This window comes from Colius striatus, chromosome 10 (genome assembly GCF_028858725.1).
Source record: "Colius striatus isolate bColStr4 chromosome 10, bColStr4.1.hap1, whole genome shotgun sequence".
Lineage (NCBI taxonomy): Eukaryota > Metazoa > Chordata > Aves > Coliiformes > Coliidae > Colius > Colius striatus.
The window spans coordinates 24,147,885-24,172,404 of NC_084768.1; the positions used below are offsets into that span (position 1 = coordinate 24,147,885).

General features: G+C 42.4%; 1 protein-coding gene across 3 annotated transcripts in view; it reads left to right on the forward strand.

Moving 5' to 3' along the window:
• Positions 1–24,520, forward strand: part of DAB1 (DAB adaptor protein 1) — a 441,779-nt gene that overhangs the window by 199,729 nt on the left and 217,530 nt on the right. For 2 of the 3 annotated variants that reach the window (XM_062003687.1, XM_062003690.1), the window contains exon 2: positions 18,334–18,405. The exons of the other annotated variant lie outside the window; for it this stretch is intronic. The gene's annotated coding sequence lies outside the window, so the exon portion shown is untranslated. The remainder of the gene's footprint in view (positions 1–18,333; positions 18,406–24,520) is intronic. 3 annotated transcript variants of the gene reach the window in all.

The following is a 24,520-nucleotide window of genomic DNA, read 5'->3' on the forward strand; positions in this document are numbered from 1 at the left end:
AGAAGTCTGAAAGGTCTATTAATAGGAATTGCATTTATTTTAGCAGCCTAGACTGCTTTTTATTTTTAACATTGGTTTTGAAAACCTGCACACAATTTTGTGGCTTGGCCAGCAGCTGTTTGAGTGTGATTTGCTGGGAAAACAGGGGAGGAAAGTTATCAAGCAAAGCTCCCGTGATGGATTAATGCAACAGAATTCCAGTGGTAAAATCTCGTGTGATGGCAGCAGGCTGGTGAGGCTCAGCCATGGGACAGGAGACTCTTCCAGAATTCTTTCAAGTGAAATCTTGTCATCTGTAGCAGCTGAGAAAAAAGCAGTCATTGTAAAACACTGCCTCCACTCCAGCACCAGGATGCTATTCTTGGCATTGTTATGATTGATTATGGCATCTTACACAGTCATTTGGTAAAAATAAGAGACTAACACACTTTATCCTCTGCCTCGTGTTTCAGCAACTCTGTTCAAAGTGCTCCTGCTGTCATCAGCTTCTCACCTGGCCTGTCACAGCACCATTCCCCACTTCTCTGCCTAATCCAGCCACAGTAACTGTGCTCCTACATCTGTCTTCTGCTTCCTGTCCCTACTTCAGAATGCAAGAAGTGTTTTTAACTGTATCTTCTATGTTATCAAGTGCAAGCAAGCATCCTGACTGGAGTCTATGGATGCTACTCTAGCACATACAGTAACACTTTCAGCAGCAGTTACCACGTGTTAACTTCTCCAGGGTCCTCAGGCAGTTGGCATCAGAGTTTGCACTTTTCCAGATTTAGTGTGGGCAAAGAGATACCAGATAAGAATCAAAGGGAAATCTGCTGTTTGCACATAGAAATTGTATGTTGTGGGATGAGGTGGTAAAAATATTGTGATTTATTTGAAAAACTTCTTGATAGTGTTCCTCAGTAGATACTGGATGGCCTCTCAAGAAAGAGTGTACTGTTAGCTCTGCTCTTTAGTAGGGTTTGGTACCAGTACCAAAAGCTCTGCTGGCTACTTTGGAGTGAAAGGCTTCAAAAAGTAGTAGTATTGATGGTGTAACAGCAGAAAAAAATAGTTTTCAAGGAAATCTATGAATATGCTTTAGTTCTGCAACAGTGATTTGGGCAGACAAGTTTCTGTCACTCTTTGAAATTCCCCAGAAGCATTCTCAGAGAGGTCTCCAATCTTCCAGAGAATATTTTACAACATTTTAGCCCTTCTAATAAATTACTTAGAGGAAATCTCTGAATCTATAGCGAGAGTCCCACTTGATGTTGTTTTTCTTCCTTTACATACCTAACAATAAGAAGAGTTGTGTAGAAGTTGGATGTAGATATTTATGGTGGAGTGTGGTAATTTGAGAACTATGTGCTGCACTGGCTTGTGATGGCTTTCAAAACAGCAAAAAAATCTTTCTTCAGGCTCTGTTTTTATCAGTAATTCCTTAGCCATAGGATCTAAATGCAATTATAAAAAGTGAGTAAAAGAACAGGAGGAGCTAAGTTCAGTGTGTGTACTTTTTCTGACAGATGTAGTGTGTAGACTTGAGTGCTTCTGATTTCAACGTGAACTTCATTAATTTGTAGTTTGTAGCATTCTGACACTTTGAGGCTCAAGTGCAGCATGATGCTGTATGGTGTTTACAGCTCTTTTCATTCCTCTTTGAGTGGCAACAGCCACCTTTTAGAGAAAGCAGCTGGAAGAGTGCTGCAGTAATCCTTTCAGAGCTGACTAGATCTGTGTTTAAGTACTTCTGCTGCTGCTCTCCTGAAGACAATTCCTGACAGTAGGATCAGTGTCATCAGACATGTTATTGCTGAGGTTTTGTGTAGGGCATGCAGCCTTTCTTCCAGTACTAGCATGCCATGTGGATAAAGCTGTTGCTCCCATTGCCTTGAACTTGAAGATGGTCACACAGGAAGGGTTTTTTGAGTGCTTGCTTCTTGTGCTCACTCACATAATGCTGTGGATGTTGTTTGTTCTATAAAGACGTGGGCTTTGGTTTAGTTTTGTAATATTACCACGTTTCAGGGTTTTGCTCTGATATTTATTCTTCATGTTCTGCTCTCCCTCATCGTGTTTTGGTTTGATGCAAGCTTCTTAATGGAAAAGCAATTGCTTAGGGAAATACGATGCCTATCAACTGTCTGATCACAGCTATCAGTTCATGGAATTAAACTGAGACTCTATCACTGTAAAGGCTCCACAAAGAAAATGTGCTTCATAAAATTCATCTTGCATATCATGACTCCCTTTGTCCGTAGTGTTCAGAAGCTCACTGTTCTTTCCCCATAATCTACTGAGTAATAACAGTTAGCACTTGCATGTGCAAATCAATACTCAAGCTTGAGCTCCTGACTGTAGTGGAAGTTCTATTATTGTATTAAACAGTAACCATTACCTTTCATGCTTATAACTGATCATTGTGTTCTGTATTTCTGTAAAATTTGACTACAGTCACCTCCTGAAGCTTTAACAAAAGGCAGAAATTCCCCTGGTGCTTCTGGCAATTACACATTAGTCTTCGCAGAGACAGAAGATTACTTGCTGATTCCTGTTTGCTGATTCCATTATGTGTGCTCCAGTCCATAATGGTTTGTTAATCCTTTACAACAGCATGGCTAGAAATATTCCTGCAAAATGATATTTTGGTTCAATTAAAGCAAACCCAAACACATACATTTTAAATAAAAGGATGAATTCCATGGAGTCTTTTATAACTGCTGGGGTTTTAAGATGATCACTATCAGGAAACTTGTCACGGTGGTAGCTGGACTGTGTACTCTGTGGTGAACTGTTTCCTTTTGAAGATACTCATTTTCAGTTTGATGCAATACACTTGCAGTCTAGCCAGGCAAAAGTAATAGTGGCAATGAAGACAGCTTGGTGTTTTATTGTGCTCTAAAATAATTCTATTAAGATCTAGTCTCTTTCCTGAGATGAATTCCTGTTTTGTCTATGCTGTGTTTGTGATCACTCAGCTGCAAGCTTCACCCACAGCCCTGTAGCGATGGAGACTGCTTTGGCCCTATTTAAAGTCAGATTTTACACTCTTATTAGGCTGCACCTCAGCCTTGCTTGCAAAAAAAATAATGCTGTATAGTACCATGCTCTGTGAGAAGGGATTAGGGGCAGGGAAACTGAATGTGATAAAAAGCTTGTCCTCATCTTGCTGTTGTACTTGGGTGCAAACCTCACCCCACTGTACTCAGCTCTGCACTCTGCAGCACTGTCCTGCCCTGCGCCCACTCCATGAGGGTCCCTGAACCAGCAAAAAAACATTCTTCATGGAAAAACAGCCATGACAATCCCTGAGGAGCCCTGATTTGCTTTCCCTCAAACCTATTTCATGTTAGAGAAATTGGCTGATCTTGGCTTGGTTGGGCAGACACTTTCCTGGGTGAAAAACTGGTGAGATGGTCAGGTCCAAAGGGTTGTGGTCAAAGGAGTTAAATCCAGTTGGTGGCCGGCCCCAAATGGTGTCTCCCAGGGCTCAGTGCTGGGGCCACTCCTGTTTAACATCTTGATTAATGCTCTGGGTGACAGGATAGAGTGTGCCCTTAGTAAGTTTGCAAATGACACAAAGCTGGGGGGAAGTGTTGGTCTACTTGAAGGTAGGGAAGCTTTACAGAGAGATCCAGATAGGCTGGGTGGCTGGGCCGAGGCCAATGCCGTGAGTTTCAATAAGGCCAGGTGCCGGGTCCCACACTTGGGCCACAACAACCCCCAGCAGCCCTACAGGTCTCTTCCAGCTGAAACGATTCTATGATTCCTATGTAACATGCTTGGCTCATATGAGGATGGCAGTGATGCCATGCCATGTCGTGAAAGATCGTGGCTTGGCGCTGCCTCTGTGAGTCTGACTGGACAGAGCAGTGGGAGACCTCACTCTGATTCCATCTCTGACGTAATGGGTATTGTCCCTACAAGCTGTAGTAGCTGATAGTTGTTTCCCTGCAGAGCTCACAATAGATTAGATTGTGAGAGTAATATTATCCATCTTCTGCAGATGGGGAAAGAGGCACAGAGAGATTAAGCCCAAGGTCACAGGGGAAGTCTGTGGCAGGACCAGGAATTGAATTCAGCTCTCCTGAGTCTTCGTCCAGTGCCTTAATCACAAAACCTGCCCTCACTTCTATGCTTCTCTGTTACTTAATCAGCTGAAGAAAAAAATGCAGATTGATTTAATTAAAGGAGAGGGCAAATTTCTAATTTCAGACTGGATTCATTCTATGGTTATGGAAATTTTGAAGAATGGAGAATAAACATCTGCAATTTCTTTTCTCACAGATGTGTTTTCATTTACACAGCTGTGCAAAAATTATATTTATATATTTTGTGTAATTTTAGCCTAGAAGCAGATCTGATGTTGGACTACCAAGAGGTGTAATTTTCTGGCTTGCAGAATAATCTTCTTTCTGGCAAAAAAGTTAGTCATGTTTCTTCCTGCAGATATGGTCTCTTCCTTTAAAGTGTCTCTCAAAATTATTTTATACTCGATGAAGCAAATCCTCCAAAGGCTTCATTATTCTGATGGTAGCATCATCTGATTGAATATTTCAATCATAATGTCGTTTGGAGAATTGTAGCAGTTTCCACTCGGGGTTTTGGAGGCTTGGATTCGTGTGCATTCCCGAGGTTTTTGAGGAACTGGTGTAAGAAACTCAGATAATTTGGGATGCACAGAGTTCATTGGGGAGGTAGATGTTAATGTTTATTCTAGCTGTTGATTAGAATACTTTAGATTGCCTCTTCTCCATGTGAAAAACACAAATGGGGCTTCTTTGGGCCTTGCTCAGCACAACATTTAAGCATGTGCAATTTTAAGTGTGGGAGTGTTATCTGTGTTCCTCCCATGCATTACTAGTAAACCACAAAGGTTATTGCAATAAAGTGTCCTGTATCAGATTCTGCTGCTGGGGACATCAGCAAGACAGTGCCAGGAAGACAGTTAATATTTGCAGTGTGTGCTGGCTGAGATTCTCCCCATCAGTGCTCTCCACTGAACTCATCCTTTTATTTTGGTGTCATTCCCCTTTGTGTTGCCACGTTATTCAGAAGCCGTGGGCCCCGATGCTGCGGGCACTTGGGGACACACTTCATTTCCATGCACCACAGTAGCTTTGTGGGACTCACCAAGGCTGTGTGTGTGCTTTATGGTCGGTGTTTTGCAAGTCTGGATGAGATGAGGGTCTAGGTGCAGGGCAGAAGAGGAGGAAAGCAGCTTTACTGTCTTCATCCTCGGTGTGTGTTTACTGTTGACTGAAAAAATATCTTTAGATAATCCTGAAAAAAATCTGTTTGTTTTGATAAGAGAGTTCCTACAAGGATGCCAATATGAGTGCTTTCTAAACAGTTATGACAGCTCTTGTTACCCCATTGCCTCCTTTTCCTCTCTTGCATGCCCTGGAAAATGTATGAAAGATTGTGGAATCCAGCTTCGAAGGAGGGGTTCTTTAGGCTTACCTTGCCACCTCTGAATTGCTGCATAGCTAAGGACTACTTGTTAAGATTATTCTGCTTATTTCAGGCTCACATTAGGTTTTATGAACTTTAATGAACAGTAAGTAATAAATTCACTGAAGAAATTGGGTTAGCCCATGATTAACATTCAGAGTGATGCAGATGAGTGTACCAATGATGGGAACATGTGCTCACATCACGATGAAATGCAGATGAGAGGCCCTGGAGCAAGCCCAGGGATGTGGGCCAGAGCAGTTTCATCTCTGTCAGCTTTAATCTGATCTAAAGTGCGAGTGCTACTGGCCTGCAGAAGGAATCTCAAACCCTGGGAAGAGCTAAATACAACTTTTGTTTTCTATTAGAGGCTATTAAAACATTTTCTTTACAAAGCTCCACAGCATAAAAGCTTAAGACACTATATCTAAAAAAACAATATTTCTAGCAGTAGGGGAAGGGACAGGAAAATGGTTGGAAGACACCTCTTGATTTGGTTTAGCTTTTATAACACGCTGCTTTACTGAGCAGTCGTTTTAGTCAATTGAAACCCAACTGAGCCTCATCGTCTTGTGACAGCGCTGTTGTACAGAGCAGAGAAAAAACCCACTGCCACCCCCCGCTTTTAAATGAAGTGCAAAGTAATGCTAGAAAGGGAAAGAATAAATCAATTTTAAGTAGTAATCTATGAAGTTGGACAGACAATGATGAGAAATGAAGCAACTGGTCATAGGAAATTGACCTTGAAAATGGTGTTTATTTTGCGGCCGCAGTGACGAGGCTCCACCGCTGCTGCAGGACGGTGGCTGAGCGGGGAATGTAAATCAGAGCTGCTTTGCTTTGCATCTCTAGTTGGGTTTTGAGGGAGTTTTTTTTAAGACTGTGTTCTCTGACAGTTACACTAGTAGTGCTGGTCCACAGCATCTGGGAGGCAGAATTTATTCCTTTGTGACGGTCTCATAATTTTACTCAGTGGCTTGAAAGGCTGCGTGTGTTTGGGGAGTGGTAATTGCCCAGGGTCAGGAGAATAGCTGTGATTGTGTAATAGAGACCTATGGGAGAAAAAGAGATGATATTTTTACACTAACTTTAATTTCCATACAAATAAACACATTAAAGCAAGTAAAAGGACAAATGAGTAATACATGTCACCTCTGCTATTTTAAACTATAACACCTACTTACACCAGAAGGATAGCTATTGCAGTATTGTATACATCTTTATTTAGAGTGGAGGCACAGAAGGATGTGGGAGGTGGAATATACTGAGTTTTCACTGAAACTCCTCTAGCAGAAAAACAATTGATAGTGTATTTCTGTGATTTGTGTTTTCCTGGGGCAGATGCTCAGGAGTCCTTCAGATTAACGAAATGATTTTTGGTTCAGTTGATGATGATCTTGTTCTGCCTTTTTTAGCATCAGCTCTGACCATAAGTGAACCATATGCAACTCACTGTGTTGGGTCATCTCCTGTTCTCAGGCGCCTACTTTCTGGGTCTCAGTTATTCCCAAGTAAAATATGAAGGTACACCTAACCATATGCCACACCATGGAGACTTTATGGTTTTGATGGTCAGTAAAATAACCTGATATTAACATACTAACTTTACTGAAACATTAGAAATCTTTATGGGGGTCCTAATCTGAAACATCCAAGTGGACTATCTGATTTACCCAGCTGGTTGCTGTATCACTGACTTTCTTTGCCAGCACAGATTCTCTTTCAGCATAAATCAGATATAAAACACAGGTAGGAAGGTCACTGGGGCTGCCCACTTGTACGTGAGAACAGGTCAAAGCCCTTAAGTACCCTGTATTGTGTCTGATGACTTGTCATAGACTTTGATTTACACCTGAGCTTCTAAGGAGTCTGAGGAATCACTTCTATTGGCCATTAAAAGATGTAGAATGGTAGGGTTGGAAGGGACCTTTAGAGATGATGTAGTCCAACCCCCCTGCAGAAGCAGGTCAACCTAGATCAAGTCACATAGGAACATGTCCAGGCAGGTCTTGAAGACCTTCAAGGGAGGAGCCTCCACACCCTCCCTGGGCAGCCTGTGCCACTGCTCTGTCACCCTCACAGTGAAATAGTTTTTTCTTATATTTAAATAGAACTTCTTGTTTTCCAGTTTTATCCCATTACCCCTTGTCCTGTTGCTAACTACTATAGAAAAAAGTACTGCCCCAACCTCCTGACACCCACCATTTAGCTATTTGTAAATATTAATAAGATCCCCCCTCAGTCTCCAGGCAATATCTGTAAGTAACAGTTGCTTCTGCTTGTGTGGCCAGCATCCACTGTGTACGTAAGGGCTTATCTTCCTGGTTGGGGCTGTGTGGGGTTTGGAGATGCTCCAGCTCGGGGCTGAAGGCGTTTTCCTTGTCTGGGAGCTTTTCCTGATCCATTTGGTCCTGCATGTATCTGCCAGGGTAGGATGTGGGATGAGTATCCAGAGCAGGTGAAGGGAAACAAAGAGAGAGAGGTGGGAAGCAGGGACATGGTGGGGCTCAGGGAGGAGGGGAGGGGAGCCCTGCTTGCTGAGACTCTCTGTGGAAAACTCGTATTGATCAAGCACCGGTGACATTCGAGTTGGTCGTGTTATTGCAGCGCTTGTGCCCTGACGAAAAACTAACAAACAATAAATCTAAGCAATGTTTTCAGACTGTGCAAAAATCAGGAATGTCAAAGCGAGCCTTCTCGAGATATTTAAATTCAGTGAGCTTTTTTTTGTCCTGGGTCTTGAGATGTTAATGACTTTGACTAATTGTCAACACCACCAATTACTATGACTGATACCTTATCATTTCCCACAATGAGCAATGCTAATTAAAATTGATTGTGCTGCTATTCTGGCACAGCAGCAAGTTTCCTTTTCATTTTTTGTTTAAACATGAGCTTATTGTGCCGATTTGGTGAATTAAATAAGGAAAGCTCATTATTCTCACGTTTATTTTTGAGCAGGGGTTTTAAGCCACATTGGAAGCCTGTTACAAGTGTCAAAGAAATAGAAGAGGTTGAATGAATTGTATTTTTGGAGTACCAAAACATACACCTAATAATAATGTTTGTCACTTTTATACCACAGTACTTTTTACATGATCGCATTTCTGTACAAATGTAACTACTCCTATTATCTCTGTGAGGTGGGTAAACACTATTACTTCTATTTCACAGATATTGAAGCTAAGACACGGGAGCTTTGATTCGCTAATAGCAGTGCACTTCAAGCTATTCACTTCAATTAGATTACAGAGCTCTGTCTTACAGCAGTGTGAGCTGGCTGGGTTATGATTTGCAAGAGTGGCACGTTGAATTTTATACAAACTTGGCCATTTATTTCTCACTTTTTTTTTTTTTTGGTTTTCAAGTATCATTATTTCTTTCTCCCAAAGATGGAGGATCAAGACTCCCTTGCTGCTGACCTGCCCTATGCTGGCTCCTGCCAGTCAGTGTGGATTCCACACGTGCAGGGCACAGCTGTACAGGAGGGCTCAGGTTATGCAGCCTCATGCCCTCCTTTTTTGCAATCTTTGCTTCATCAGCTGAACCTCCTCGTGTCAGGAAGGGCTGTTGTTTTTTGGGGAGAGTGAGATGTCTGGATTATAGTGTGGGGCAGTACCCTGAAACTCAGGTGTTCTTTATCTCCACTGCAGCACTGTGATTGCATTCTGAATTCGGGTGTGATTTTTTTCCTGTTAATTTTCCTGTGGGGAATGTTTATGGAAGGTGTTGTCAATGGAAGATGTACCTGGTTTTTGATCTATTCTACTGGTGTCCTCTTCTTAAGTGGCTGATTGTGTTTAATAGTGCAAGTCTATGACCTTATCCCGTTGGAGATTGATTTAATCTGAGCGCTTGATTCCTTCCATGATTGATATATAATGAGTTAATGTGTAATGGATGGAAATACATGGAAATGTCTAAGATATTTCTTACTTCCTCCTACTTAGTTCATAAAACAAGTCAACTACTTTTTGGTAGTTATTGAAAAAAGAAGTCATGTAAAGAATTGTACATGTACTCTTTCCATAAACAAAATCTCTCTTAGGTCATGAGAGAAAGAGAAGCCATGTTTGCCTGCATGGTGTCTTGCACAAACAGTTACAAAGGACTGTGTCAATCAAAAAATGGCTTACATTTATTGGGAAAAAACCCTCTTAAATGTCTGGGACTTGAGAGCAAGATAAAGATATTTATATTAGATAAATACCAATAGCAAAAATCATATCTGAAAAGTGAATATTTCCATCCTGAATGCTATTTCTCAATTATTTGCAGCTACATGAATTTCCCTTGAGCATTAATTTCTCTTCTGATCCTGATCTGAGTGAGGAGCAACCTGATAAATCTGTAGAGCTCCTTATGCCTCAGTGCCACAACTGACTCCAGTGCAAATCCTCCTTGCTGCAAAAAAAGGGGAGGTCCTGCTCTCCCCATCCCTGTTGGTTTGGCTCTCTCACCTCACCAGTAGTGTTCACAGGGACCTAGATCAAGTTAAAAATGCTGCTGAAAAGTAATTTTTAAAATAATGTTAAAAAAAAAATGTTTTCAGCAGTGACCAGGTGTTTGATGGGGGTTTTCTGCATGGTTAGGTGAAGCCAAGGTGGTACCAGGCAGTGAGGGCTTGGGTGTGAGCTCTGGGAGCAAGCCCACCTCCACGGCAGCAGTAGGGTTTGATGCCTGATTGAGCTGACCCTGCAAGCAAGGCCCCATGCTGTCTCTCTAATGGCCCTCTCCTGAGCATTCACCTAGGTTAATTTGTTTATGTTGAGAAAGTGCTAGGAGAAGTGCACAGTGTTCTGACTGGATGTAAGCAGTTCCCTTTTTTTTAGCAGGGAAAGAGCTGAGAAGAGTGTTGGTATGTGTTTAGCTGACATGCCTTGATGACACCATTATTGGAAGGAACTGTGTTGCCATTAGCACTTGAAGCTGTGAAATAACATGCCAAGTGTGTCTTCCCTAAGCACACTGGACCTAATTCTCCTCTCATCTGTATTGATGCCTCTCCATGGACTCTACTGAAGTTGTTGGAGATTTACACTGTTGAAAATCAGAGAGGATTCATGGATGACTGGCTCCCTCAGTGTAACAAGCTGCATGTGGAGGCAGAACTTTTTACTTTCTCCTCTGTTTCCAAACATCCCCTGGAGTTTTGTTGTGAAAAGTCAGTTATGAAAATTGAGAGTGGGGAGGGGGTGGGGGGAATGTGTCATTTGGATTGTGATTTGCTGTTAATTAAACTTTAGTGTGACACATCCTTTATGTCAGGGGATTCCTGATTCTCATCTCAGTGGCCGGGTGGAACGGAGGAGCGTCTCCATCGAGATCAATGCTCATTATTATTTTCCTCATTATCATCATGATCCTCATCAGTATTTGTTCTACAACACTGACTGTGGAATGGAAGCATAGGCAGAGATGACCCTCACCCATTCCTGTTTAAAACCATTCCGTTTTAAAACATAAGAGACAAAAAGGCTGGGGACGAGAAAGTGACAGTTAACTCATGACAGGGAATTAGATTCAACTACTTGGAAGTCAAAGTCAACCTTTCTTTCCACTGAAAATAACGTGATGAAATAATCAGTTTTCATTGTTTTTGTCAGAGTACAAGCACTTGCACACAGGTTGAAACCCACAGTGCACAAGATGGTGATGGATGTTATCAGATAGGTTTTAGCTGCATGAAGCTCACACACCTGTGCAAGAGAGGGACTGAATGGTAGAAGGTAGTGGAACCTACCCAAATAACAGCCAAAACAGAGTGAGAGGATGATCAAATTTATTAAATGTTCCCTGGAGAGATATCTGTCATGGAAAGTGAAGTCCATAGCCTTGACCCGTTCATATTTGGTACCCTAAATGAGCTTCTGAGAACTGTTTTCCTTTCTCTGCAGTCACAAGAGTGTTATTACGAGGAAAATGCTGATTTTACAGTCTCAGGCCTGAGCCGTGGCTTTAGGGTAGCACTTTAGGTGGAAGGGAGTCCAGTATGACCTTTTTTTTGCCTAGCAGTAGCTCCTCCTTTGAAGCTGATGTCAGGACAAGGGAGCCAGGCCTCTGAGTGGAACCAGTGAAAACAAGGTTCAACTTCTGCTCAACACTCCTTGAAGTTACCTTCTCAGACCTTCCTACGGTCATCTCAGAGATGCTGCTGGCATGAAAAAACATGAAAAGGCAGATGCTACCAGAAGCATCTGGGAAACAAATTCAGAGACATTGTACAAATGTAGAATGGCATCTGGGGGCAAATCCAGGGGCAGAAGATGTGTTTGAAATCCCCTTTGTGACCAAACGATGAGTGTAAAGCTGGAGAGAGGCTAGGCTCAGGCCATGATTGCAGACATACCCTGCCAAGGCAGCCTGTTTGTGAACCTGTTTTGTGTTACATGTGGGACAGCAAGAGAGGCAACTCCACTGACATGTACCTCTGGGAGACTTCAAACACAGCAAGCATTTAACGATCTGGCCACCTTGTTTTGCTGGGAAACCTCTTGTAAAATCTGCAAAAGGACCATAGAAAAAGAGGTGTCCTTTTGACTTAGGGGCCTGGACCATTCTGCCTAAAATGTTTAAAACAATTTATTTTGGATGCTCTTGCCAACCTGACAGTTCACTTCTGATTTGAAGTGTAGGAGGAGGGACACAATTTCTGTGACTCGTGCTCTCACAACCAACTGATAATCCCAGAAGCATCCCCTTAGCACCAGTAGTTTCTGTTGATGGAAAGTCATCTAGGGGTCAGGAAGCAGATGGAGTTGTTAAGGCTCTCACATAGAAATGATGGGATACACAGACATTGAAGTTGTAGGCTTTACCACAGGAAAAGCTGCAGCTCTCTCTGAGAGGAAAAACACAGCTCAGAATATAACAACTATTGAAAGCTTTGGGATTCCTGGAACAGATCAAAACTAGTCAGGATCAGCCTTACTTCCAGACTGATGAAAGAGGTGTTAATCTTGCTGCTCATAAAGAATTTAAGAATATAAATGTATGAGCTGCTGCCTGGAAGATTAGAGGAACACTTAAATAAATGATAGAGGCTGGATTCACAGAAAGGCTGTCATGCTGGGATCAACTTTTCTCTCTTCTGGCCTAGCGAGTTCCCAGTCCCTATACAGAGCTTCCAGTTGTGGAGAAGCATTATTGTAGTAGTAGTTGTCAGGATCCCTGCCTATGGCCAATGTCCAGTGGTCCCTGTCATGCCAAACACCATCTGCAGGTCCTCTGCAATGCATGTCTCTCTGTGGCATGCTGGTTTAACAGCAAGCTCTTCCAAATAAACTCTTGTAAAGAAGGACATACCTGCTAGGGAATGGGCAAGTGTGGTGAGTGAACTTGGACAGCTGCCAGATGCCCAACCAGTTGTTTTCACTCTCCCTCCTCAACAGGATGGAGGGAGAAAATGTGATGGAGAAGCTCGTGGGTTGAGACAGGGAGGTTGCTTACTAGTTACTAGCATGGGCAAAGCAGAAGCAATTTGAGGAAAATGTCTTTGATATATTGCCACTTAAAAGTAGAATAGGATGGTGATAAAGACAAAAACTAAAACCTTTCCTCTCCCCTTCTTTCTCAGGCTCAGCTCCACTCTTTCATTCCCAACTCCTCTATCTCCTATCATTGCAGCAGCACAGGGTGGGAGGGAGTGGGGGGTTACAGTCAGTCCACAACAGCCTCTCTGACACTCCTTTCTCCTCATGCTTTTCCCCTGCCCCAGCACGGGCACTTCCATGAGCTGCAGTCCCTCAGGATAGACCTGCTCTAGCATGGGCTCATGTAAGTGTCACAATCCAGTGCATTTGTGGAGCACGTGGGTTAATGGGCTGTGGGTCAAACTGGCTGGTAGTTACCTGTGACCACAGCACTGCAGTGATGTTTGACCTCTCCTGGCCTCAAACCAGAGTAGTGTCCCCTTTGGGTGAGATCTCTGCTTTTCTTTGCAGCAAGCTACAGGTCTACAGGGTTTTTTATTCACTTAAAATAACTGCTGGGGAGAGGATGCACAAAATACTTCCCTCTTGTGAAAACCCCTTTTGCAGCGATTAGGTGTATTTTAGCATTATGGATTTTCCTAACGTTTTATTGAAAGGCAACGAGATTGCCAATGTGCATCTGTACGTGCTGAGCAGCTGCTGGCACACAGAGCTGGGTGTTGGGGAGGCTGAGAGGTTTGTATATGGTAATTTGCCCCTCTAGAGCATGGCACAGCTAATGAGCACAGTCCCTCCAGTCACAGGAAGCACACTGATGCTCATCAGAACAGATTGGAAACAGCCTCTGCTGACTGGACTCACGTAAAAGCTGTATTTTGTGCGTGGCAAATAACAGGATGTTGCATATTTTTCAGTATTAGCTCTGAATCCTTATAGTCAGGGGTAGAAAAAGGAAAGAATATATTTTTATCTGTTAAGTCTAACGATAAAACAATAACCAAGGAAACTATTGATCCTTGTCTTGACTTCTCTCTCCTATAAAGTACGAATTTCTATTGTTTCTCTGGCTTGTCAGTGTACTGCATGTGCCAGAGCTGGCAGTACATCTCATATGAACATCAGCTCAGCTGTCCTGTTCCACCAAGGCTTACCTCTCTTTCTTTCCCTTCCCATGGGTGATGAGGAGTGTGTCTGCTTGATGGCACGAAAGGACAAAATGCATTCTTGTGACACCAGAAAGAAAATGATCCAGGGAGTTACAGACCACTAAGCCTTTCATTTGTACCTGGTAAACTGGTTCAAGTGATAAGAAAAAAAGAAAACATTTGGGAGATGCTGATAAGATCAGGCTTATCCAGTAGAAAGGTACTATAGGATATGGTTGGAAGTGATAGGAGAAGCCTATGCTTGATGACCCAGCAGGTCACTTACAGTCTTTCACTCTTAATCTCTTAGAAGTCTTTGAACTTGTCAATAAGAAAGAGAGAGAAACTGGCTTATCTCATTTATTTAGGATATTGAAACGTCTTTAGCAAGGCCTCTAGTAGAAAGCAGTCAAAAAGACAAGGTATGAGTGTGAAAGGGAAAAGTATAGTTGTGAACCGAATCCTGAGGTGAAGATTGGATATAACCGGCCATTTTCGCTGTTGCAGAGGGTTAATCCAGGTTCCCTATATGTTCCTCAGTCCTATATCAGGTCTTTGATTTGGGATGGAGAGGAAGTGAAAGGGTAGCCAAGTTTGTGGGTAGCAAAAAGCTATTGAGGTTGGCCAAGTCCAAGGAAGGCAGTGAGGAAGGTCAACAAGCAAATACTTATGTCACACAACATCAAAAAAAAATAGTCGGTGTTAACGTGTGGCTCTTGGCCACCCCGTGGCTTCTGTTGGAATCCTTGATGGTCAAACCAGAAATAGTCTCCAGTTCTGAAGTTCGTGTAGGAGAAGATCTTGTTGGGGCTGCTAATGGGAGAAGGGATCATCTCTCCCTTCTAACCTGCCCAGGGTAGTCTACGTTTCAGGAAAAATTGTACCAGTGACTTCAGACTCCGATAAATGCTCCTTTTTCAGAAGTACAGAAGGGTTAGACAAATGCATGCGTGGTATTATCTAAAAAAACAGCAAGGGTATTCATCAGTAGAGTAGTCCTGTTAGTGAAGGGAGCCAAACTAAGAGTTTTCACATTTCCCAAATTTCTGCTGGGATTTAAGTATTTTCCCTCCCTTTAGACCATGTCTGTCTTTTTGGCCTCAACAGAAATAATGAATGAAGGTTAAAAAAAAGTCTTGTTTGCTTTTACCTGCTACTCTGACTGTTGGAGCTGAGTGTGTGGTTCCCTGCACCTCCGAGCTGATGAAGCTTTTTGCCTTCCTTCCCTTCCCAGCTCTTTGCCTTTCCCCACTACCTTTTAAGCCAGAGAAGAGCTACTAGATGTCCTCTTCAAAACTGGGGATTGAAGTCCTGAATGTTGCTAATTAGCCACGAGCCTTTTAAGAATTGAAACATTGCATTGTTGTGATTTGGGAGACAAAACCTGAATAAGAACTGTAACACTTAACTATGGAATTCCACTTTCTTTTTCTCTAATGCAGGCTAAGCTGCCTTACAGCAATCTTTTAAATGTAATGATTGAGACTATTATAGGAAATACTATACAAAGCAATGTGTTTTTTGCAGCCTAAATAATAAGTAGGGCAAGGTTTTAAATGAGGCTAGAGTAATGAATGCTGTACAATAATTTTGATGATAAATTTCCCCGGAGGATAAAGTGGAAGAACAGAAGCAGGCTGTATTTAATCATGCAAAGTGAAAGGAAAGCAGACCAACAAATATTTATAGAGATGTACAATTTTTCTAACCTTTTCTGAGAGATTGTTGCCCCTTTTTACCTGAGAAACTTAGCTGAAATTCAGGTCTTTGTGTGCCATAATTAGGAGGAGGAATTGATCACATAGGGTCAAGTGTTTCTTTGATGTAGTGCACAGAAATTCTTGCTTCCTTGCAGGCTGGAGGACTCAAACAATAAAACATTTGTTTTTCACAGCTATTTCATTCATCAGTGAGTCTGAAAAGCTTGCTTTGAGCAGTCATACAGCATATGATGACATACTCTGCAGCTGCTCTTCACCTAGTATTGACCCAAGGAGATATGTCCCCAAAGTTCAGAGATGCTAAACTTTACTTCCCAAAGCAAAATAGTTGCCTTTGTGCACCGCTGCATGCAAACCTGTGCATGGTATTGCACTGCAGAGATCAGACCTGGGCTTCCATGTACTGAGATAAGCCTAAAAGGTGGAGCTCTTTGGCTGTGGTTTCTTCTGGCCTTTGCTGTTTATCTTCACGAGGCAAGCATGACTCCAAAAACTAAGAGACAGGTAAAATGTCCCTGCTGATACCTAGTGCAGCATGTTCCTGATGGTTCTGCATACATGCACATGTTTGTGGTAGTTAGACAATTACTCCATAAAATGTTGGGTTACTTTGTGGGGTTTTTGTAAATACCTGTAGGTTTGGATTACTCTGTGAGTTTGGGTGTTTTTTTTAAATAAGAATGTTTCAGTGGACTTCAGCCATAACAGTATTCACTAGGCAGGGCAAAACCATCAAGGTTTCTGTTCTGCTGATCGATACTTAAAGCATATATTGATTTCCAATTTAGGTGTTAACTTTTTAGCTCTTAGAAATGCTCTTGATATCAATTTTCACCTTGCCTGATGTTCATTATATGCTGAGCATTATGACAGTGAGCAAGCTAGGATCTCATCTGGCAAGGTGATTAGTTCTAGTGACTTCAAGACTGCAGCATGCAAAGATTTACTTGTCTTGTGTAAGCGTCATCGTGGCATGAAATATCTGTTTTTAAGACAATGACCAGAGAAATGCTTTTGTTCTGGCCTGCCAGAGGCTTCCTCCAGTGTTTCTTAGTCTGTGTAGTCCATCCCTGAAATGAAATAAGTTAATTAGTATCACTGTTTATTATAGTCCTGTTGTTTTCACATCATAATTCATAGAAAATGAGCCTGAGGTCTCCAGCTCAGGTTGCTGGGTGGCTGGACTTTGTTTAAGCAATAAGACACACATGATAAGCAGTGCATTCCTATGTGATTATGCCTCTGGTAGTGTTGGGAGGCACAAGGTCAAAAGGCTCAGTGCTTTTAACTACCTGAGAAGTGCCATCTAATCCCCTGCAAATGGGCTGCCTACAATGTCTTATTGCTATATCAGAGAGGGAATTATTTCTTTTTAAAGGCAGCCACATGAATTACGCCTGTAATTGGCACAGGTATGACATCACTGACTGCCAATCAGAAATCCTCTCTGTCTTGGATTTTAGCACCTTAATTTCAAGTTCAGGTCATCTGAACAAAATTATTTTGTTAAAATAGTGTTTTGTCCTCTTTGTACTCCCGGTCCCATCTGCTTGCTTTAGTGCAGAAAGCATCATTTGTGCTTTGTGTGAGTGCTATGAACTGCTCTGTAATAGCTTTTTGTGTGATCATCAGGCTCTGAACAGGGACTGCAAAGTCTTTGCAGAGCTGGTGACATAGAAGCCGTGACTGGACTTGTAGTGCCTAGAACAACATTTAGACTCAGGAACTCAAGCAGTTGAGGCAGCAAGGAAGGGCAGACATAGCCATCAAATTCTTTCAGCCTAGCACTGTCTTTTCCTTTTTATTGGCAAATATGACCCCAAAATAATAAAAGCATCCCAATTTATGGTTATTGGTCATGAAATAAGTACACACAGGTGGCAGCTTTACTAGCTTGAGCAGGTGAGGAGCAGGATGCTATTTGTGTTATTGATATTGAAAGGATTGTAGGCATTTATTGCCAGTTTTGAAGGACAGGACATGAAGAGCCCCAGAGGAGGATATTTCCTTGTTTTTTCTCCCCATTTTGAGCCCCAGCAGAAGAGATGGTAAAGGCACAGACCCTGGGAAGCTCTCTGTACACCCCTGGGCTCATTCCATTACCTTCCAGACAACAGTCACTCCTTTGGCAGGGAAGAGAGAAGCTTACACTAAATCAGTCCCAAGGAAGGTTTTCTTTTGGGAGTTGGGAATGGATGCCAGAGATCATGACTCATGTCTCCAAATTTGTAGGGTGAGAGCATCTACACATGAGAAGGTGTGAAACCCATTGGTTGAGAGGATGTTGTGGAAGTTGCAGAGGGTTTTGGGGGCAAAGCAAGAGGAATCATCATCCTATTAGAGGGCAAAAAATTAACAAATAGTTTCAAAGACTTAAATCTATCTTCATCACTCAGCTGCAGTGCTTTTTTCCTTGGGTATATTATAGAGGTGATGATACCTCTATGGTGAACTCAATTAACCTTCTGCAGCCTTCTGTGTGACAGGGAATCCTAAATTTTCCTTTTTTATGAGTATGCGTGCAAGATTTGAAGCTACTCTGAACTCAGCATTAATAAATGCCATTTCCTAATGGATGCCCATTTGTTTGTTTTGTTACAGTGAGAAAGACATGGTGACTGTGAGTGGGATCTAGTGTTCATGGTTGAAAAGAGCTTTCCACACAGGAGTCAGGTAACTTTAAAAATTATTAGTGTTATTACTGTTATTAGTGTAAATCTGTTGCTTGTGTGTGGGTACTTTTGGGGTTTTCCATTGTTCAGTGACGTTCTAAGATGATCTTAAGGAATTTGGCTTTGTTTCTTTGCATTATTTTGTATAAATGGATGCCCATTGCCAATAAGAACCGTGTGACTCTCAGATCTGGTGCATTTTGAGTGACCCTTGGAAGTGCTGGAGGAAAAAGGATAGCAAGAAAAACGTGTATTTAGGAAAACTCAGTTTCCCTAAAAATTTTCTGCTCTGTTATACTTTCTAGTAGGTGCACGTTGCACCAGGACTCCGTGGCATTTACTCACTTCTAAGACCTCATGAACACATGCTGTATGTGTTTTGTCTGGGAGGGAGGATGTCAGCAATAAATGAGAAAACAAGAGAAATGGATGATCCCCCATAATGCATACCCTATAATATAATCATTGTTGTTTGATAAAAGAGACACTTCTAGCAACTCTCCGTGCCCTGCTAGGTATGTCTGGATTTATTATTCAAAAAGGCACAATCAAATCTCTTCATTCAGTTGACAAATGGGAGCTATTCAATTCAGTATCTGCCTCTTATTTATAGCATATAGTGGAGTGATTTATATTCTAGCTGCAGACCTTCCAAAACAGTTTTAATTAGCAGCATTGACTATTAGAATGAGAGTCCTTTAGCTTCCCTGTCATATGCATCCCCTTAAAACAGAATAGAAATCTTGCTCTTTGCCAGGCAATGCTTCTCTGTTATTCCTTTTTTGGTGGTTGTTGTGATGCTAGCAAGAAAACGTACCTGTGCTTTAGTAGCTTAGAGGATGCATTCGTGTTTGAAGCTCCAAAGGGTCAAGCGGGGGGAGGTCGAGGAAGGTAATGCCATTTATTGCTGTGCCTTGGAGAAACAGTGCAATCCTTGGGGCATTAGCACTAACATCACATGGGAATCTGCAAATGTCAGGAGTGACTTTGATTTTGAGAACAAAATAAGTGCTGAAGAAGCCAAGGCTGGGTTGCTCAGGCTTCCAACACGGTCCTTTCTGGGTTCTTCTCTGCATTTCTGTGCTTGGAGGAGGATGGAGCTGAGAAGGCAGGAGCCCTCAGTCTGTCCTGTGGTTGGAGTGTTCACAACATTATTTTTCTGGTGTGCATTATCTGATGGTTTAAGTAAGCATTTCCCCAGCTGTTCCCTTATCCACAGAGCTGCTCTGGCTTGTGGTCTAATTGGTACCCCTGAGGTACAGACCAGAGTAAGGCACAGCGCGGAGGTGAGTTCAGTAAAGGCACTGGCTTGAGTCTCTATTATTTTCACGCATCTGGGAGGAATGTAATCCCTTTGAGACCTCTGCCTATCTGTCAAACCTGAGATCAGCCAACAGGTTCAAAAGTTATTTGGGGAAGTGATGACTGACAGAACAATTGCACATCTCTTGATTTATTTTTTTTTCCAGGAAACCAGGCTAAAAAAAAAGTGCAGAAAACATAAAGAGTATTTTTTGGTGTTTTATGCTGTGTGTGTAGCATGCAGAATGGTCTGTTGTTACATTTCCACTGATCTTTTTTGAGATCAGCAATGCAGTCATCCTGTCTTCGCATCAAATAAGCCTTTGTACTACTTGTCACCAGTGTGCAGTGTCTCTGTATGTGTGTAAACTCGATGTTTGCTACATCCCCTTGTCAAAACTCTGCTGCTGCCTGCAGGTGTGTGGTTCTGCTAAATCTCTGGGTCTCTTACAGCACCGTGCTGATGGTGAGATTTACTCTGGAGAGTAAATGACAATACTCTTGAGAATGACAACAATGTGGACACATGAGCACTGAACCTGGTTGCAGATGCTTAATGTCTCTATGTGTCCATCTCTTGGAGAGGTTAAGGAAGGAAGCCACAGCTGGGGGAGAGAAGGGTGAATAAAAGTCATTGCTGCCCCATCAACATTTTTACCTATGTGGTGCTTGGGAGATTGATGGGGAAATCAGGAAGCAGGAGATGAGGACATAAAAAAAACCCTACTACAAATAAGCCTGACATAAATGTGGTGAGAAGGTAGGCTAATTAGGGATGGGAGTGGTTCCTGCAGTTTGCAAATATGAGATGATGGCCTCTGCAGGCAGAGTGGAAACACAGGCACATGTAATTCACAAATCAATGCCCACAGTGTGAAAAAGTCCCAGTCCTCCGTCTGAACACAAGTTAGATTTTTCCGTGGGTATTTTTTTTAATCTACAAAAGTTCTTTTGAGGTATTTTTATTGCCTTTTCTGAGCATATTGATGGAACTCATTGTTCAAGGAAGCTTTCAAATATTAACATATTTGGTCTTGTCTTTGAGCCAAGTGAATAGTATTTGGTAAGCTGTCTTTGGATATTAAGCTAAGTGCTTTTCTACTGCAATTCTAATAGAGTGTAGGGCTGAATTTGATAGTGTTACCTATTAGTGATTAGAAAGTGAAGGGCTTTCAGTGTGTCTGTACTGCAGAATTGAGTTTGATTGATGGATCAAGCATTCTGCATTTCATCATTTTTAAATTTGGCCTTTAAGTAGTGAGATTTTCACTTAAAATTCCTCTTTTCCTCAACATTTTGAAAACATTTTGAAGGGATGAATTAGGGAGGAAAAGAAAGAGAACCCTTTTGTTCATAAACACTGAAGTATTAAATTGTGCATTAGTCAGTGGTACACGCTGAACTCTGCCAGGGAAAGGTACTTTTAAATTACCAAAATATTAACATTGTAATTATTGAGCATGGATAATAGCTATGAATTATGAATCAGTCAGGTTAGCAAAGTCACAGCTGCCTAATAGAGAACGATATGATGGGAACGTGAGGGAAGATGATTGAGGATTCTCTCTTAATATCTGCTCCACTCGGCAAAGGGGATCGTTGCTCCTTCTACAGGTCCCAGAGAGCTTCAAAAGCCCAACAAGGGCTGGAGCATCACTGCCTGAGGAGCATCTGCTCTGTGGGAACACTGTATCTGTGCTACCACAGCTGTATCTGTGCTACCACAGCTTTTCAGTGTGCCAACCCAGCTGGGAGGCCCTGAGTGCTGAGCTTTGCTTGTCACTATCACCACTGAAAAGTCCTGGCATGCTCTGAGGCACCAGCAATGGGAATCGTGGCTGCTTTTAAACCTCCTCTTGCCCGAGGAGCCTGTGGAGGGTGGCAGTGATGTTGGAGTGGTTAAGGACCATGGCTCCAACTTTGTTGATGATCCACTATCTCATCTCTGGAAAATAACTTCCCATCACTGCCTCTCAGTTCCTCTGTCTGTGAAATGAAGATAATGTCATGTCATACCTCTGCAAAGTGTTTTGACAGCTGTGAAGGCAAAGCACACGGAGAATATCTTACTGAGTGACTCCAATGGGAGCTCCAGACAGTGCCCACTGTTGGGATATGTATTTTTAACTCTGTATTTGGGGGTTGCTGTGGCAAGAGCTCCTGCCCTGCCCCTCTTCATTTTATAAGAGCAAGTTGCTGGTGTTGTTAACACGCATCTGCTCTTTCATCAGTTATTCAATTTGCATCTGGCCAACTTCTTGTCTTTTCTTCAACTGCATCTATTTTCCCCAGGAAATATCAGTTTTGGTTTTATTTCACTTTTTCAGAGAAGGGCTGTAATGGTTTTGAGTAGTTTGCAATAAACTTTTGAGACTCAGTGACCTTTGTTAATCAGGAAAGAGGGGGTTTTTTGAGGTCTACAGAAAGAATTAATCATATGTAAACTGCTTTAAAAAGTCTCCTACTGAATTGGGGATTTCCCAGGCAGCCATCGAAAGGTCAGGGGCTGGAGGCAGAAGTTCTGAACAGCTGTGAAAAGTCAAGCTGGAGGGCACTGCAGGAGGACAAAGCACCTCAAAGCAGTTTCAGAAGTAGGGAGGGACCTGTGGTAACACATGGTGCTATGGGAGCCCAATGTGTTTGAGACTGGCCTCAAGCCAGAAATTTGGAAGACCTAAGGAAACAATATGCAGACTAGCAGCATGATGTTGTACAAGGATCCTATTTACTTGCAATATGCTTCTGTTTCAAAAGTAATTTTTTGTGCTTCCAACAAAATGTTCCTTGGCCCTACAAGACTCTAAAGTCACATGTGCCTTGAAGAAGTTTGCAGTCAGCTGCTGACATCTCAGCTGGTACAGCTCCTTCTGTCAGGTACACACAGTACAGAAGTCTCTACAGGTGAAGATTTGCCTCATGGACCCTGCCACTGTCAGCTGTTGGTGAGAGCAAAGTGTTCCTCCAAGTGTCCACCCAAACATTCCCAGAATCACAGTGCTGTAGTGAGGACCATCCACACTTCAGTCCTCCCCTGCTGCTAAGGGCAAGTCCCAGGGTTCTACCAAGGAAGCAGGTCCCAAGCCTCTGTGAGAACCAAAAAAGGCACTGCTGTCTGCACGAGTTGCTTGATGTAGTGAAGGAGAAGGAGGTTACATGGAGTTCAGCTTTCCAATTGCAAAAACGATTGAACAGCATCAGAAGTTCATCATCATCATCCTGAAGTGGCAATGGCTATAGAGCAAAGGATCAGTAGGGACTTTCTCAGTTATCCAGTCGTGTGTGCTATATACCTTTGTGTCACACTTTGGAATTGGATTCTCCAAAGAGTCTCTTTCCCAGAAGCAGATTGGGATGAGGCTGAGCTGTCAGTCATGTTGGGTAGTTCATGGTAAGAGTAGTGGAAGATGGCTCCAAGTCTACCAACCCAGACTCCCTGAAAGGAGAGAAGGCTTTCCCCTGCAACTGTTTTGATGAAGTTTAGCTTGGGGGATTTCACAGTATAGCAAACACCTGTGAGGCTCTTCTCTCCTACTAGCATCTGATTATAGGGACCTTACAATTCTAGGTTAAACCCATGGAGGAAAAAGAGTTCATGGAGAAAAAAGCAGTCTTCAAGACTTTAAGAGAGGGGCAGTCAATGTCATTGATACCCTAAAGGCTGCAATGTTTTGGTGTGTATGATCTTTACTGAGGAAGGTCTTTGAATTTTACGGAACTCAGGAGGTTTAAGCCAGCTCCTTTAATATTGTTTTAGCATCTTTTGCTGTATTATGTAGTGATTTTTACCTGTGTGCCCTTGATGTGCCCTTTCTCAATGAAGATAATGTTGGGAGATGCCTCACAGATGAGTTGCAGTGCAATGCTTTGATTTCGTACTGTGCAGCTCCGTTGTTCATCCCACTTAGCTTCGTCAGATGATGCAGTGGAGCCCGCTCTCAAACTTGTTTTCAGATTTTTGTCAAGCCCTGGAGAATAACTGTATTATGTGTTACAGGGAAGTACATTTGGTGAGTTCCATTCACAGAAGCACGTCCTGTGACAGACAGGAGAGTTTGCCAAACTTCTTTTCCTGTATAAGGAGAGGACATCCTGAGCACCACTAACCTTTCTTTCCCTTAAAAGCAAGCACAGGGAGAGAGATGACATCTCACCAGCCATCCATTTTCAGTGTGTCCTCTTCACTGGGGATGTATTTAGGGCCTAATTTCTGCCACTGTTCAGAGGGACCTTGCTCCAAGATGGCTCAGAGACCAGAGGCTTGTTGGGACTGATCCTGCAGCAACAAACCATGGGCATTGCTCTTTCTCCTGATGATTAAAGATCAGAGCTTTCTCTTCCAAGAGTTCATTCCTCAAAAACATTAATGGAAAAGTTATGGGCTAGAAATGTTTCCATCCAATCCAGAACACACAGAAAGTCTGGATATGAATGATTTAAAGACTATGGGAAAGCATAAAGATGTTGAGGTGAATTTACTACTTTGTTCAGTGCTACAGATTGTGTGAGGGCTCTTCATCATGAATTAAAGAAAGATTCCAGCCATGCTACAGTTTAACTCAGACATTAGTACAGTCAGGGAGAAGACAGTAATGCAATTGCACAACCAAATAGGATTTTCCATATTGGATCACACCTGTGATGAGTTTGTTCCTGTTTCCAACAGGGACAGTGTTAACGTGTGTCAGAAAAAGTAATGTGATGTGGAGCAATGGGCATCTGTGAAAGGATTTACCTGAGGCAAGCTCTGTCTGCTAACAGTTGGTTCATGTCCTGACCCTGACAGTGAGAGCTCATTGTTAAAAAGCCTTCTTGGA